The following is a 17,508-nucleotide window of genomic DNA, read 5'->3' on the forward strand; positions in this document are numbered from 1 at the left end:
CATGTCGACCTAGTGACTGTCGACCTATAGTGGTCGACCTAAACATTGTCGACCTAGATACTGTCGATTTGATGAACCACACCCAGAGCCGGCCCTAGGCATAGGCAAACTAGGCAAATGCCTAGGGCATTTGGTATGCTTAGGGGCACCAGCAACTTCGGCTGATTAAAATGATATGTGGCCATAGGCGTGCGCAGCATATTTTATTAGGGGGTGCACCATTGGAGGGGCGTGTCTAGCACCGCCTTTTGGGCGTGTCTAGCACCATCTATTGACATCAACGCAATATAAAATATCCATCTTTGTACCAATCCTAATAAAGCAGATACATTGTCAGATGTTGTGGTGTGCACCAAACAAACACCCCTGATGGCACTCACTGCAATTACACTGCTCCTCCTCAGCCTGGTCTGGCTCTCCCTCTCTTTCCCCTGCAAGCTGCAGCAGCTTATTTACAAGTCACTCACTGACAGTCGCAGACTAGTGCTGCTGCTGCTGGAAAAACGAGTAACGTGTCAATGCTGCTGTCGACCGCCTGCCAGCATTGAACGCTGGCTGCATGCTGCTCCTCATCAGTGGCTGGCGTTGTCATAGCATAGAAGGAGAGAGGTGGGCGTGTGACGGGTGGGTGTGTGAGCAGCATGACATCATAACGTCACATCACGCTGTTTTTGTACATGGAGGTGGAGCCGGGAGTTTGAAAGCCGGTGGCAGTGGCACCCTTGATTAACCCAGGCGTCCGGTCAGTAATGCAGTCCTGACAGGGTGCAGCGCAGAGGGGACAGTAATCAGCCTGCTCGGCGATCGCTGCATCAGGCATGTGAGATCGGGGTGCCAGACATTAGGGGGTGCCTGTGCGCACCAGGCACCCCCCCTGCGCACACCTATGTATGTGGCATGCCTATATTTTGTGTGTAACTGAGGCTGTATCTGCATACGAAATGCTACGTTGCAGTGTATTTTTGGAAATCACTGTAATGTAGCATTTTGTATGCAGATACAGCCGCAGTCGCACACAGAATATAGGCATGCTGCATATCATTTTAATCAGCAAAAGCTGCTTGTGCATCCTAGTCACGTAGTAATGCAAATAGGACGCATTTTCATAAACAAAAGCCGCCCCAACGTTAGCAGAGCTGCCAGCTGACTCGTGCCAGGCATGTCCTGCGGAACTAGCGGTGGTGCTAGGGGGCACCACACAAAATCTTGCCTAGGGCATCATATTGGTTAGGGCCGGCTCTGACCACACCCCTCCCATACACCAGGCTGCAGCTGCAGCCTGTTGTCATATGTACTTATCACATGCTGCAGCTTGTGCCAATAAGTGCCCAATCGTCCCTGCATCCCTCTTCCATACACCAGGCTGTAGCTGCAGCCTCTTATCATATGTACATTGCAGTGGCGGAACTAGCGAGCGGTGGGCCCAGGTGCAACAAAATTGTTTGGGCCCCCTCCTCTCATCCCGTCCAAGTCCACCCCCTCACCCCCAACTCCAAATGATGGATCCTTTGCATGCTCCCGTATAATACATATATATATATATATATATATTGATATATTATTTAAAAAAGGGAGTGCTGGCCACACAGGTGTATGTGTGTGTGTGTATATATATATATATATATACACACACAATATTCAGCGGCACTCAGGGATGCAAAGTACAGTATGACATAACAGGGTAGAGATACACATACAGATGGGATCAGTTCAGGTTTAGGATGTGGATGTGTCCTAGATTTAAGATGTGGAGAGGGGTGTGATTATTTGGATGCACTGTGCTGGAGAGGATCTGGTGAGGGGGACCTGCTTAGGGCCAGGGAAATGGACATCTAGCAACAGTGCCATAACTAGACATTTTAGCGCTGTGTGCAATAAACAGCATCAGTCCCCCCCTTTTATGTAAAATAGGGGCAGTGCTCGCCGTAGGCGTGCGCAAAAAATACAGGGGCGTGGCTTCATGGGGAAGGGGTGCGGCCACAAAATAATACCAAGTCATATTACGGTGCACAGTAATCTCCATTATTCAAATTACGGCGCACAGTAGCGCCACTACACCAGGTAGAGCCCTTTTTACACATTACAGCAGACAGCGTCCCCCTTTTTACACATTACGGCAGACAGCATCCCCTTTTTACATATTACGGCAGACAGTCCCCCTTTTTTACACATTACGGCAGACAGTCCCCCTTTTTACACATTACGGCAGACAGCGTCCACTTTTTACAAATTACGGCAGACAGCGTCCCCTTTTACACATTACGGCAGACAGCTTCCCCTTTTTTACACATTACGGCAGACAGCGTCCCCTTTTTACACATTACGGCAGACAGAGTCCCCTTTTTACACTTTTACGGCAGACAGCGTCCGGTTTTTTACACATCTGAATCTTTAATTAAAAAGATTCAAATTCAAGATGGAATCCTTGAGAGCGGTGATTTCCAACTTGGAAGAAAAGGAATTTCTGGTGTCAGTGGACATCAAGGATGGTTACTTGCATGTCCCCATTTACCCGCCACATCAAGCATACCTGAGGTTTGCAGTTCAGGATTGCCACTACCAATTCCAGACATTACCGTTTGGGCTCTCCACGGCTCCGAGAATATTCACCAAGGTGATGGCGGAGATGATGGTTCTCCTTTGCAAACAAGGAGTCAATATAATTCCATACCTGGACGATCTCCTCATAAAAGCAAGATCCAGGGACAAGCTAATCCAGAACATAGCGTTATCCCTGTCAGTACTTCAACAGCACGGTTGGATCATCAACTTTCCAAAATCTCAGTTGGAACCGACGATGAGGTTATCATTTTTGGGAATGATACTGGACACCGAGGTACAGAAAGTATTTCTACCAGTGGAAAAGGCTCAGGAGATCCAGAGCACGGTCAAACAACTTTTGAGACCAAGAACAGTATCAATTCATCAGTGCATTCGCCTGTTGGGGAAAATGGTAGTGGCTTACGAGGCGCTACAATATGGCCAATTCCATGCCAGGGTCTTCCAGTGGGACCTTCTGGACAAGTGGTCCGGGTCGCATCTCCAAATGCATCAAAAGATAATCTTGTCAGCAAAAGCCAGAATTTCGTTCCTGTGGTGGCTACAAATGTCTCACCTCGGGATTCAGACATGGATCCTGGTGACCACAGATGCAAGTCTTCGAGGATGGGGAGCAGTCACGCAAGGCGAAAGCTTCCAAGGAAGGTGGTCAAGTCAAGAAACTCGACTTCACATAAACATTCTGGAATTGAGAGCTGTGTACAACAGTCTTCATCAGGCGGCACACCTTCTTCAAGGTCGTCCCATACAGATCCAGTCAGACAATGTAACGGCAGTAGCTTATGTCAAAGTCAGAAAAATATCATGCTACACGTTGCCATATATTCACCTCATGCGCTTGCCTGCTGCACGTGCACATTCTCTCCTGTGCGTGCGGATACTCGCAGCCGCGTGATGGCGCCTCGGCCATGCGCTCGAGCGCGTGGTATGTGCATTTACGGTAGAGTTTGTGTGCGTCTAGCGGGCGACTCAATCGTTAAATAATAACACCAAATAGTATGTTTTATAGATAATGTTCCCCTTAATAATGACTGTAAGTTTGTTTAATGTAAATGGTCGCTGGACAGAGGAATTCCTCTTTGTATGGTACGAAGGGTCAGACAGGGTTTGAACAGCTGTGTCTGGTACCTAACTAAAGAACATTTTAATAGCAACAATCCGGTGTTGGTTAGGTAAAGATTAATCGCTCCTGCGTATAGTTATGGCCATTAGTAGATTCTGGACATTTCATATATTTGCGATTCATTACCCATGCGGCGGGAATCTTCAGATTCCCTCCCACCTGAGCAGTTTGATATAGTCACAGCCCACCTGTTCAAACTAACCTATGACCTTTTGTTATGATGCGAGGAGACATTCCTGTGTCCAATGAACAATGAGATTATAGGTCCCTTTGTAGTATACTGTACTCAGTGTATATAAGATCAGCCAGCCTGGGCAGCTCTCTCACTCTCCACAAACGGTTTTCATATTGACTAACTCGGAGCTGGTACCAGAAAGCTGCGCAGCGATCATTCCCAGTGTGTGTAAGTAATTCTCTGCAAACCAACTTATTCTCTGTTTGTATTGGCCATTCCCTCTCTCTCTGTTATAGTATAAGTTTGTGACGCTATTGTATATTTCTGTCTAGATATTCTGTTAGAATTATATGTTAGTTTGTAGTGTATGACTTGTGAACTGTTTTACCTTTTTCGATATAACTTAAAAGCTTGTTAGTAAAGGTGTTGGAACCTTAGCACGGTATCGTGTGTTCATTACATTGCAGTGGGTAATAGGAGCGTCTCGATCGCTCAAACAGCTTTAGTATTAACAAGGTTAAGCAGCGTTATATCGCTACAGTGTTTCAGTACAAGGTTTACAGTATAAGAGTATCCTTTCTGTGTGTTACATTCAAGGTTTACTGATTGTCATCTTGTGAGCGTCTGCGCCGCTCGTGATCTCCTCGTGGTCTCGAGCGTCCGCTACGCTGGTAGCGTAGCATTACGGTAGTCGCCCGCCTATAGCGTGCTCGACACCACGCATTAAGCTGTGAGCGAGCGTGCCGCATGTGCGTCTCGATCACGGCCGAGCGTATGCTACGCTAAGTGCGTACCCTTACGGTACCCCATACGCCAATTGCGTACTGAGTCTCTTACCCATATAATGAAGGTTATAAGGTAATCAAATCAGCATTATCACTTACATAAACCGTCAAGGCGGAACAAAAAGCAGAGCGGCAATGGCAGAGGTGACAAAGATACTCCTCTGGGCAGAAAGACATGCCGGGAGTGGACAACTGGGAAGCAGACTTCCTCAGCAGACACGATCTCCATCCAGGAGAATGGGGCCTCCACCCAGAAGTCTTTGCGGAGGTGGCAAGTCGTTGGGGCGTTCCTCAAGTGGATATGATGGCATCACGCCTCGACAAGAAGCTACAGAAATATTGTTCCAGGTCCAGAGACCCACAAGCAATAGCGATAGATGCACTGGTGACCCAGTGGGTGTTTCAGTCGGTGTATCTGTTCCCTCCACTTCCACTTATTCCAAAAGTTCTCAAGATCATCAGAAGAACAAGAGTTCGAACAATACTCATTGCTCCAGATCGGCCAAGGAGGGCTTGGTATCCAGATCTTCAAGAGTTATTACTGGAAGATCCTCGGCCTCTTCCTCTTCATGAGGACCTGCTTCAGCAGTGGCCATTAGTTTATCAGGATTTACCGCGGCTGCGTTTGACGGCATGGCTGTTGAGTGCCAGATCCTAGCCCGTAAGGGTATGCCCAATGAAGTCATTCCCGCACTTATTCTGGCCAGGAAAGGGATAACGTCTAAACATTACCATCGGATTTGGAGAAAATATGTATCTTGGTGTGAATCCAAGAAGTCTCCTGCGGTGGAGTTTCAATTAGGATGACTTCTCCTATTTCTACAGGCGGGTGTGGATGCTGGATTGAGATTAGGATCTATCAAGGTTCAGATTTCGGACTTGTCAGTTTTCTTTCAGAAACAATTGGCGTCTAATCCTGAGGTCCAGACCTTCGTGAAAGGAGTTCTGCGCATCCAACCTCCCTTTGTGCCTCCTGCGGTGCCATGGGATCTTAATGTGGTGTTGCAGTTCCTTAAATTGGACTGGTTTGAGCCTTTACAAGAGGTAGAGATGAAGTTTCTCGCTTGGAAAGTGGTCATGCTGTTGGCCTTAGCCTCAGGCAGACGAGTGTCTGAATTAGGAGCTCTGTCACACAAGAATCCTTACTTAATATTTCATGAAGATAGGGCTGAGCTGAGAACATGTCAGCACTTTCTTCCGAAGGTTGTGTCTTCTTTTCATATCAACCAACCAGTGGTGGTGCCAGTGGCTTCTGACACCTCAGCCGTTCCAAAGTCCTTGGATGTCGTCAGAGCATTGAGGACTTATGTCGGAAGAACGGCTAGGATAAGGAAAACAGAATCTATGTTTGTCCTCTATGACCCCAACAAGATTGGGGGTCCTGCTTCTAAGCAGACTATTGCGCGCTGGATCAGAGGTACCATTCAGCACGCTCATTCCAAGGCAGGATTGCCGTTACCGATTTCGTTAATAGCCCACTCTACAAGGAAAGTGGGTTCGTCCTGGGCGGCTGCCCGGGGTGTCTCGGCATTGCAAATCTGCCGAGCTGCTACTTGGTCAGGTGCAAACACGTTTGCTAAGTTTTATAAGTTTGACACCTTGGCTGCTGACGACCTAAAATTCAGTCAGTCAGTCAGTTCTGCAGGAACATTAGCACTTTCCCGCCCATACTGGGAGCTTTGGTATATCCCCATGGTACTAAAATGGACCCCAGCATCCTCTAGGATGTAAGAGAAAATAGGATTATAATAACCTACTGGTAAATCCTTTTCTCGTAGTCCGTAGGGGATGCTGGGCGCCCGCCCAGTGCTCTATTTTTCCTGCTGATTACGTTTATCTTTTTGCACACGTGTTTAGATGTTGACAGCTGTTGCTGTTGCGTTATACATGCTGGTTGGCATGAGTTATGTTAAAGGCCATGTTAGCTGACATGTTTTCTTGTATATGGTGTGAGCTGGTGTGAATCTCGTCACAAGTTTATTAGTAAATCCTCTCTCGAATATGTACGTCTCCTCGGGCACAGTTCCTATACTGAGGTCTGGAGGAGGGGCATAGAGGGAGGAGCCAGTTCACACTGTTAAAAAGTCTTAAAGTGCCGAAGGCTCCTGCGGAACCGTCTATACCCCATGGTACTAAAATGGACCCCAGCATCCTCTACAGACTACGAGAAAAGGATTTACCGGTAGGTTATTAAAATCCTATTTTTACACATTACGGCAGACAGCGTCCCCTTTTTACACAATACGGCAGACAGCGTCCCCCTTTACACATTACGGCAGACAGCTTCCCCTTTTTTACACATTACGGCAGACAGCGTCCCCTTTTTACACATTACGGCAGAAAGTGTCCCCTTTTACACATTACGGCAGACAGCTTCCCCTTTTTTACACATTACGGCAGACAGCGTCCCCTTTTTACACATTACGGCAGACAGCGTCCCCTTTTACACATTACGGCAGACAGCGTCCCCCTTTACACATTATGGCAGACAGCTTCCCCTTTTTTACACATTACGGCAGACAGCGTCCCCTTTTTACACATTACGGCAGACAGCGTCCCCTTTTACACATTACGGCAGACAGCGTCCCCCTTTACACATTACGGCAGACAGCTTCCCCTTTTTTACACATTACGGCAGACAGCGTCCCCTTTTTACACAATACGGCAGACAGCGTCCCCCTTTACACATTGCGGCAGACAGCTTCCCCTTTTTTACACATTACGGCAGACAGCGTCCCCTTTTTACACATTACGGCAGACAGCGTCCCCTTTTACACATTACGGCAGACAGCTTCCCCTTTTTTACACATTACGGCAGACAGCGTCCCCTTTTTACACATTACGGCAGACAGCGTCCCCTTTTACACATTACGGCAGACAGCTTCCCCTTTTTTACACATTACGGCAGACAGCGTCCCCTTTTTACACATTACGGCAGACAGTGTCCCCGTTTTACACATTACGGAAGACAGGATAGATAGGTAGATAGGTAGATAGATAGATAGATAGATAGATAGATAGATAGATAGATAGATAGATAGATAGATAGATAGATAGATAGATAGATAGATAGATAGATAGATAGATAGATCGATCGATCGATCGATCGATCGATCGATCGATCGATCGATAGATAGATAGATAGACAGATAGAATAGATGATACTGTCACCGCTGGCTCAGGCTCCTCGGTGCAGCTTCTGGCATTCACAGCGGCGGCCAGCCTATGTGGAAGGAGAGGGACAGCTGCAGTGGCGCCTCCACCAATTACATTGCGCTGCTGTGGCTCCCTCCTCCTCCTTCTCCCTGTGGCTGCGTCCCTGGGCTCTCCTGTCTCCTCTTCGGTGGACCGTCCCCAGCACACAGCAGCATGTAATGAGTCAGTTTGACTCATTACATGCCGCTGACTTTGGGCCCCTTCACAGTGGCGGGCCCCAGTGCAAGGCACAGCTTGCACTGGTGGTAGTTCCGCCACTGGTACATTGTACTTATCACATGCTGCCAGGCAGTCACTGCTGCAGCTAGTGCCAATCGGTGCCCAGTCCTCCCTGCTTCACTCTCCCATGCACCAGGCTGCAGCAGCAGCCTCTTATATCATATGTGCTCATTACATGCTGCCAGTCACTGCTCCAGCTTGTGCCAATCAGTGCCCATACACCAGGCTGGGTATCTGTACTTTAGTACCATGGGGTATAGATCGGGTCCACTGGAGCCTGGCACTTTAAAACGTTTAGTGTGTGTATGTGTGTGCTGGCTCCTCCCCTCTATACCCCTCCTGGTTCCAGTATGAATGGTCGACCATGTTATGGTCGACAGTCATTAGGTCGACCACTATTGGTCGACATTGACATGGTCAACATGGACACATGGTCGACACATGAAAGGTCGACACATGAAAAGGTCGACATGAGTTTTTTAACTTTTTGGTGTCGTTTTTTGCGTAAAGTGACTGGGAACCCCAATTAGTGCACCGCTTCCCCTCGCATGGCTCGCTTCGCTCGCCATGCTTCGGGCATGGTGCCTTTGCTCCGCTACCGCTTCGCTCGGCACAGATTACCGTTCCAATCGTAGTCCATGTGGATCGTAAAGTATGGAAAAGTTCCCCAAAAGTAAAAAAGGTAAAAAAACTCATGTCGACCTTTTCATGTGTCGACCTTTCATGTGTCGGTCATGTGTCCATGTCGACCATGTCAATGTCGACCAATAGTGGTCGACCTAATGACTGTCGACCATAACATGGTCGACCATGTGAACGGATACCACCCCTCCTACCAGACTCAGTTTTAAAAAATGTGCCCAAGGAGACGTGTGCAGTTCGCTGGAGTTCCAGAGAGTTTCCTTTAACTTTGTTTTAGTTTATTGTTTTTGAGGTAGTCCTGGTTGGCAACCATGCTACCTGCTTCATGGGACTTAGAGGGGGGGGACCGAACTAACCTCCTGAGGGTTAATGGTTCGTAATCCCAGCTGACAGGACACTGAGCTCCTGAGGTGCTGATCACACATCGTTAGTATGTGTGCCAACGCCAGCAGAAAGCCGTCACCCTCTAACAGAAGCTGAAGATCGCAGGTGCGGTGAGTGTTAACACCGGGGTCCCGGTTAACAGGTCCCCAGTGCAGTTTGGCGGCAGGTCACGCGGCGGTCACGGGCCACGAGCTGTGGTGGACGCCACGGACATAACTGGCTCAGGGCTCATGCCCCACAGTTCTCACTGCCCCTAAGGGCTTGTCTGTAATGATATATATGTGAATTTCTCTCATGGCCAGTATAATATTGTGAGAGACCGTGCGCCATTGTAAACGGGTGGGGCTTCCCAGAGCAGGACCAGAGGCGGAAAGGCGCCATTTCCTGCTGCTGCGGATCATCAAGGCTGCATGCACGCTGCTCCTCCAGGGACCCATGCTGTTACAGACTGTGTACTGGTACCAGGGGGTCATAGCAGGAGGTGAGCACTACAGCACTAGTGCCGCTGCACGTTTTAGCTGGTTTATCCATATTATTTCACACACTGTGCTGCTCTGTGGGTGTGCTGGTCTCCGCTCCTCAGTGTCACTCCAGGGGCTCGCTAGGGACTGTGTGGGGGTGATGGGGATCATTCCGACCCGATCGCTCGCTGCAGTTTCTCGCAGCGCAGCGATCAGGTCGGAACTGTGCATGCGCCGGTGCCACAGTGCGCTGGTGCATGGCAGCCATCGTTGCCTAGCGATCGCCTCTGAGGCAGAGGCGGACGCTGAGCGGAAGGGGGCTGGACGGCGGAGTTAAGCTGCCGTTTAGGGGGCGCGGTCCGGCCAACACAGGCGTGGCCGGACCATTGGGGGGGGGGGGCGGGCCGCGGCGGCTGCGTGAAGTCACACGCAGCCGCTGCGGGTCGGGGAGCGACGAGTAGCTCCCGGCCAGCACACTAAAGCTGCGCTGGTCGGGAGCTATTATTAAAGTGCAAAGGCATCGCCGTTGTGCGATGCCTTTGCACTTCTGCGGGGGGGGGGGGGGCACTGACATGCGGGGCGGACTAGCCCTGTGCTGGGCATACCCCCGCATGTCAGTGTGAGTGATCGCAGCTGTGCACAGCTACGATCAACTCGGAATGACCCCCGTTGTACAGTGAGTGAGCTGCATTGTTTTACAGTATTTAAGGATGTCTGTGGACATGGCTATGTATGAACAGTGCTCCTTTTCTCCTCAGGGACACAGTTGACAGGCACATGACAGGTTAGGTCTTTTTAAAAGCATGATTCAGGATGTAGGCCCTCATTCCGAGTTGTTCGCTCGTTCTTTTCCTTCGCATCGGTGCGATTTTCCGCTAACTGCGCATGCGCAATGTTCGCACTGCGGCTGCGCCAAGTAAATTTGCTAAGAAGTTTGGTATTTTACTCACGGCATTACAAGGTTTTTTCTTCGTTCTGGTGATCGTAATGTGATTGACAGGAAGTGGGTGTTTCTGGGCGGAAACTGGACGTTTTATGGGAGTGTGTGAAAAAACGCTGCCGTTTTTGGGAAAAACGTGGGAGTGGCTGGAGAAACGGGGGAGTGTCTGGGCGAACGCTGGGTGTGTTTGTGACGTCAAACCAAGAACGACAAGCACTGAACTGATCGCACTGGAAGAGTAAGTCTCGAGCTACTCAGAAACTGCAAAGAAAAATCTTTTCGCAATATTGCGAATACTTCGTTCGCAATTCTGCTAAGCTAAGATTCACTCCCAGAGGGCGGCGGCTTAGCGTGTGCACTGCTGCTAAAAGCAGCTTGCGAGCAAACAACTCAGAATGAGGGCCGTAATTTCAGAATTAGCTGCAGGAGAGACAGGTGTTGAAACAGTCTATGTATGGCTAAAGCAGCAGATACCAAAAAGAGTTCTCAGCCCCCTCTGTTGGTTTCACATAAACGCTCACTGCCACAGGTGCTCCAGTCTGATTCTGATTCTGATCAGCCTGAAGTGGATGATGATGATGATGATATGGATGAGGACAGCTCTCTGTCCCCTGGTGTGGAAGCCCTCATTTATGCTGTAAGAGAGGTTCTTCACATACCAGATCAGGAGGTAGAACCAGATGAAGATTTGTACTTTAATGCTAGACCAAAGACCACAGTCTTCTTTCCTGTGTCTAAAGAATTACATTTTCTGGCCAGGGAGGCATGGTTAAACCCTGATAAGAAATTTAAAATTCCTCAGAGGTTTTTAGCTACTTTTCCCTTCCCAACAGAGGACAGGAAGGTATCTCGATCTGTCTGTATCGAGACTGTCTAAGAAATTGGCACTGCCGGTGCCAAGGGCTATCTCCCTTAAAGAGCCGGCTGACCGTAAAATTGAGACCACTCTCAAGGCAATATATACGGCAGCAGGCGTAGCACAGCGACCCATAATTGTTTGTGGGTGGATTTCCAGGGCAGTTGTCAAGAGGTCTGATTCTGTTCAGAGGCGTCACCAGGTGTGGTGACACCCGGTGCGGACTCCACATTACTACACCCCCCCAGTCACCCCGCCGGAACTGCGGCCGCCCGAAAAGGCGGTATGGCCTCGTGGGTCACTTCTTCACTCTAGCTTCCTCGGAGACTAGGCAGCGTGCAGTGCCGCCTCCTTTTCTGTGACAGAAGCCGAGTGCTGCAGTGGATTATTACACTGCAGCACTTGGCTCCTGTCACTGCAGAAGAGCTGGTACTTTTGTGTCATTCCTTCCAAGGGTGACACCTGGGTGCGAGCCGCACCCGCCTTCTGACGCCACTGATTCTGTTATTGATGGTTTTGACTCTCTACCCTGGGATGAGGTCATTACTCTGTTGCAACACATACAGGCTGCTGCAAATTTTATGAGCGAGGCTATAAAGGAATTGTGTAAGATAAATGGCCGCACTACTGCTATGGCTGTTTCGGCACGCAAAGCTCTGTGGTTGCGTCAATGGTCAGCGGATGCTGATTCATAAAATGTTGTAGAAAATCTTTCCTTTACAGGTGATGCCATGTTTGGGGACGAATTGAATAAGTGGATTTCCCAGGCGACGGCGGAAAAGTCTACCTATCTGCGTCGGCTGTGCCACCTGCTAGACATTCTTACACAGGACCCTCCATGCAGTCCTTTCGTATGGCAAGGTTCAGTGGCAGGGGTCGGGGAGTCTCCACTACTCCCAGAGGATCGCGTGGTAAGTCCCGTAAACCTGCAACGGCTGCATCCCTGGACCAGACCACCGGTTCCCCTGCCACTAAGCCTTCCGCGTGACAGTTGGCCCCAGCAGCAAGGTGACTTTCAGGTGGGTGCTTGCCTTCAACACTTCGTCCACATGTGGGCGGAGTCCTGCCGGGATCCTTGGGTGAGGGATCTCATTTCCCAGGGATACCGGCTGGAATTTGAAACACTTCCTCCTCCCAGATTTTTCAAATCGGGCTTACCAGTTTTGTCCGCTGCAAAAGTTACCTTGCAAGAGAGAATTCAAAAGCTTTTGCGGACAGGGGTGGTGTTTCTAGTAGCTCCTCTATTACACAAAAGGCGTTTTTACTTCAGTCTTTTTGTCGTTCCAAAACCGGACGGTTCGGTGCGTCCCATCTTAAACCTGAAGTCTCTAAATCTGTCTGCGGGTGTTCAAATTCAAGATGGAATCCCTGCGGGCAGTTGTGTCCGGTCTGGAGGAGGGGGAATTCTTGGTATCCCTGGATGTTAAGGATGCTTACCTACACATTCCCATGTGGCCCCCTCATCAGGCTTACCTCAGGTTTGCCATCTTGAATGACCACTTCCAGTTTCAGGCCTTGCCCTTTGGCCTGTTCACAGCTCCGAGGGTCTTCATCAAAGTCATGGCGGAGATGATGCTGCAACTGCGCATGATGGGAGTCAACATAGTTCCCTATTTGGACAATCTCCTGTCCAGGGAGCATCTCTTGCACAGTGGATTCTAAACTTCCAGAAATCTCACCTGGAACCGACCCAACATCTCCAATTCTTGGGAATGATACTGGATACAGTGTCTGAAAAGGTATTTCTCCCGATGGACAAGGCCTTGGCCATCCAGGCTTTGGTCCGCTCGGGGCTCCGTCCTCGCAAGGTGTCCATATATCTTTGCATATGTTTGCTGGGCAAGATGGTTGCTGCTTACGAGGCAATCCAATATGGCAGATTTCATGTCCGGCCTTTTCAGCTGGATCTGCTGGACAAATGGTCGGGGTCTCACCTTCACATGCCTCAAGAAGTGACCTTATTTCCGAAGGCCCGGATTTCTCTATTATGGTGGCTACATGTTCATCACCTGGTAGAAGGTAGGAATTTCAATATCCAATCATGGATTCTACTGACAACTGATGCCAGTCTCCGAGTTGGGAGGCTGTGACCCAAGGGGCCCAGTTCCGGGGGATATGGTCAAGTCAGGAATCTGCTCTACCGATAAATGTCCTGGAACTCAGGGCGATTTACAATCCCCTTCTGCAAGCTTTCCATCTCCTGAGGGATCGGGCGATCCAGGTTCAATCGGACAACGCCACGGCAGTGGCGTACATAAACCGACAAGGGGGAACAAGAAGCAGAGCAGCGATGCGAGAAGTGTCAAAAATCCTTCTCTGGGCAGAGGCCAACGCAAGGGCCATCTCAGCCATATTCATTCCAGGAGTGGACAACTGGGAAGCGGACTTCCTCAGCAGACACGACCTCCATTCCCCAGGTGTTTCAACAATTGATTCAACGGTGGGGCTGTCTGCAGATAGACCTGATTGCTTCTCATCTCAACAAGAAGCTATGCCATTACTGTTCCAGAACGAGGGATCCGCAGGCTGTAGCAGTGGACATGCTGACGACGCCTTGGACGTACCAGTTTGTGTACCTGTTCCCTCCTCTGCTGTTAATCCCAAGGGTTCTAAAAAGACAAATAAGGGAAAGCGTTCTAGCAGTTCTAATTGCCCCGGATTGGCCTCGATGGGCGTGGTATTCGGACCTCCTAACCATGGCCTCTACCTCTCCAATAGGATTTTCTCCAACAAGGTCCGTTCGTCTATCCAGATTTACAGCAACTACGTTTGACGGCTTGGAAGTTGAAAGGGAGATTCTAGCAAGAAAAGGAGAGTCCCAGCTCGCCGGCTTCAATAGCTATCCACACCTTGTCCGTCCCCGGGCCACACCACTGAACACAGGATGCCATCTGGGCTGCGTGATAATAGTATTTGAAGTTGGGTATGCCTAAACCTCCGCCCCGGGAAGGCCGTTGTAGCAGCGAAAGTTTAATTCTAGGGTGTTTGTTGGCCCAGATAAAACGGGAAGTTTGATATTGCAAGAATTTAAAAAAGTAGGGGGGGATATAGATCGGGAGCGTTTGAAAAAGATAAGTGAGTCTGGGAAGAACGTTCATCTTTACAGAGTTGACACGTCCAATCCATGAAATGAAGTAGGAGGGGGGGCGTGGCCTGACTGGAGAGACGACTGGAAGCAAGGATTCATACCTCCTGCTTTCATACCAGAAAACCAATATAGCCAAAACCAATAATTATCCCCAACCTACCCTCATTATCTGCACTGAGGCTCAGGGTGTCGGTGTGCCTGGTCGCGGAGCCGGGAGACCGTTTTTGCGGTCTCTGCAGGTTGTGGCCTGCACTAGACGCCGGAGCCGCGGCCTAAATTTCAACAACTGCACGCCGAGAAGATCCGGGAAGCAGACGCGGACGCCGGAACTACCCGCGGCCGTGCAAATATCTCGGAGATCCCTACGACCTGCTGGGAACCCTGGAAGATACCCCCCCACCACCTGCACCATACCAGAAAGCCGGCGAGGCGGGAGACGGGACCCGGCACTTAGAGAGGGAGAGAGCCGTGGAGCCGCACTTCCGGTGCTGCACTGGCACGGGTCTCCCTCGGCGCACGGAGAAACACCGCTCAGCAGGTAATAGCCTTCCTGCACCTCACTCCCCATATCACCGAGCACTAATATATACATACCAGTGGTGAGACACAGGGGAGACCTGAAGAAAAGGGGATATACTTCTCTAATAAAAATACGAACGCTTGCTTATATATATATACAAACAAACACAGAACCACAGCAGGTCTACCTTATTCTCCCTTCCCCCATCCTCTACAGATTGATATATCCTGGATATAACCGTACTGAAAAGGATCACCCTAATTATTACTACAGCTGATCCCAAGATATAGCACTATTTCTCCAGTCCGCAGCCACAAAGTGAATTACATCTTCACCCCCCCTCCCCATCGCCTTATATGTGAGAAGTGAGTGGGAGCTACTCAATACCTACTAATTTGTCTGCAATTGGCGTGCTCACTCGGCGATGCCGCGGGCCGGATTGCCGTTGTGATTGAAATATTACAATATCACCATTATTTACCACGCCCTCCAAATCTCACTGCCACCACATATATTGGCGATAATAACTTTCTATCTGATAGACACAAGTACATCTTCCTGTCAACTGGAGGTAATACAAACATCCTCAGTCCTCCGCTGCTGGAAACATTTCACAGTATAATGTGAATATACACCGGCCGTAACCGTAATGTAGATCTCTTCTCATTTTTATAACCAACGGCAACTCATATCACTCGTCCGACCCTCATGAGCTCATAACTTCTAGTATGGACAAATATCTACGATCTTCTACACCGAAACCCCAAAGAGGCAGGAGTGACGAGAAACGGGGAGAATCAGACACCACCTCACTGCTCCCGTCCCACCATCCTATCGGCCCAGATAATACAGTTGATTCATTGCCTAACATGCCACCAAAGGCTCCCCCCACTCCTCCCTCCTATTCGGACATAGTCAAGGCAATTAAAGAGACTGTGGAACCTTTGTTACAAACACAAGCAGATAAATTTATGTCTGCAATATCAGACCTGAAATCAGAGCTCGGCTCTATGTCCCGAAGAATTTCGGTAAACGAGAACAGGATTGGAGTTAACTTCAAAGAAATTGAAGATCTTAAGGAACAAGTAGTATCTCTAACAACTACACGTCAACATATGATGACAAAGATAGACGATCTAGAAAATCGTTCGAGACGTAACAACCTGAGAATTGTGGGTCTCAAAGAATCACTAAAGGGACCGGACCTTCTGAAATTCCTCCTCTCCGATTTACCGGACCTATTAGGAATCCCCGAGGAACTCTCGTCGCTGGAAATTGAACGAGCCCATAGACTGGGCCCCCCACGTGACTCTAACCAATCTAGACCCCGCCCAGTAATCTTCAAATGCTTAAATTTCAGACACAAAGAAGTGATATGGTCTGCGGCCCGAACCAAGGGCCCACTCCAGTGGGATGGCCAACGGCTGTTCCTTTTCCAGGACTACTCCGCTGAAGTCTCTAGAGCCAGAAGAGAAATGTCTCCAATATGCTCTCATCTTGTGAAAAATGGTATCCGATTTGCTCTTCTTTACCCCGCGCGGCTGCGCATTTTCACCCCACAAGGCCCGAAAGATTTCACATCGGTAGATTCGGCTAGAGGTTTTATGACGGAACTGAGCAGAGCCACGCGGTCACCCCCGCCCTCAATACCATCTTCTCCAAGCAAGACAGTCGATAATGGCTGAAACCTGTTTCCGGGACTCGATTCAAGTTCTTATACTAGTTGACATGGTTATTTGTTCTGCACCATCGAGAGGTAATTTGGGTCCCGCTCCTACTATGACCAACTAGAAAGACACTTATTTTTCTATACGGGCCATAGGGACGATCCCTTGAGTATATTATCCTCAGAATACCTGTTGGTTGTTATGTGATATTATAGTTCTACATTGCGGTGGCTCCACGTTGAAAGTTGCTACTGATGTCTACTGACGTAGACGTGCGTATATGTTATTTTTCTCTTTATTTTTGTCTCTACCTCTCTTTCTTCTCTCTGACTCCCTTTACTTTCCTCTATGATACCACTTGTTTGCAGATACTTAACTGGTGGGGGTGGAGGATGTGTATCTTTAGGAGAATCTGGATTACTCGTATAATGATATCTCCTACCATAAGACCTCTTACTATACTTCTATATTCCTCCGATGATGTAGTAGATGTCACAACTTAATATAATATCGTGGAATGTTAGGGGTATTAACTCTCCTATTAAACGGAGACGCATCATTACCTATTTGTTATGAGCCACGGCTGTGGCTCATTCCTGTTTTGCATTTTTGTTAGGTATTTCATGTTTATTAGTTGTCTTGCATGCCAGGATTTCCTGTTGCTCTGTTTTAGTATGCTCTTGTCTGCTGCCGCTGGTTAGTCTGTGTAATTGCAGCTTGTTCCATGTGTTCAGCCTCACCTGGCTGCTGATTGCATTTTGTCAGTTGGAATCATGCAGTGGGCCAGCTGCTCTGGATTGTTTAATTAGGACTCTCTGTTAAAAGCACTCCCAGGACTCCTCACAGACGCCGGTGATAGCTTCCTGTTTGTCT

At 49.0% G+C, this 17,508-nt stretch overlaps 1 protein-coding gene across 1 annotated transcript in view; it reads right to left on the reverse strand.

Moving 5' to 3' along the window:
• The window catches only part of ZDHHC2 (zinc finger DHHC-type palmitoyltransferase 2), a 244,712-nt gene that overhangs the window by 158,837 nt on the left and 68,367 nt on the right, over nt 1-17,508 (reverse strand). The window lies entirely within an intron of this gene.

This window comes from Pseudophryne corroboree, chromosome 1, assembly GCF_028390025.1.
Source record: "Pseudophryne corroboree isolate aPseCor3 chromosome 1, aPseCor3.hap2, whole genome shotgun sequence".
Lineage (NCBI taxonomy): Eukaryota > Metazoa > Chordata > Amphibia > Anura > Myobatrachidae > Pseudophryne > Pseudophryne corroboree.